The sequence below is a fragment of the Penaeus monodon genome, chromosome 24 (assembly GCF_015228065.2).
Source record: "Penaeus monodon isolate SGIC_2016 chromosome 24, NSTDA_Pmon_1, whole genome shotgun sequence".
Classification (NCBI taxonomy): Eukaryota; Metazoa; Arthropoda; class Malacostraca; order Decapoda; family Penaeidae; genus Penaeus; species Penaeus monodon.
Genome location: NC_051409.1, coordinates 25,793,116 through 25,793,504, shown reverse-complemented (window position 1 = coordinate 25,793,504; position 389 = coordinate 25,793,116). Strand labels below are relative to the sequence as shown.

Genomic DNA, 389 nt, shown 5'->3' with positions numbered 1-389 from the left:
CTTACTGGATGATATAAACATGAATGTAAAAAGGAGAATTGAATAAGTAAGAAGTGTTTCGTTTGGCCTCTGAGGCAGTGAAATGTTGGGATCACTCCAGCGAGTATAACATAGGATGATGATGAACTGGGCGGGCAATGGCCAAGATGAACAAGGTAGGTATTTAGCAGGACTCCGCTTAATAAAGCTCCTGTGTTTTGTCTAAAAATGGTCCCTTGTTTCGATTTTTCTTGATGGCATGAAGAAGAATAGTGAATAGCGCATACACAGCCGTTTAAAAAAGTCATCTGATGATACAGATCTAATAGACAGGTCCCCGTGAGCTGAGCTCTTGCTCCCACATTTAAACATCTAGAAAAAACACACACATGCACGCGCACACAATGGTC

At 41.4% G+C, this 389-nt stretch overlaps 1 protein-coding gene across 1 annotated transcript in view; it reads right to left on the bottom strand.

Annotated features, from left to right (window-relative positions):
* The window catches only part of LOC119589004 (oplophorus-luciferin 2-monooxygenase non-catalytic subunit-like), a 4,137-nt gene that overhangs the window by 2,361 nt on the left and 1,387 nt on the right, over window positions 1-389 (bottom strand). The gene's annotated exons all lie outside the window — the stretch shown is intronic.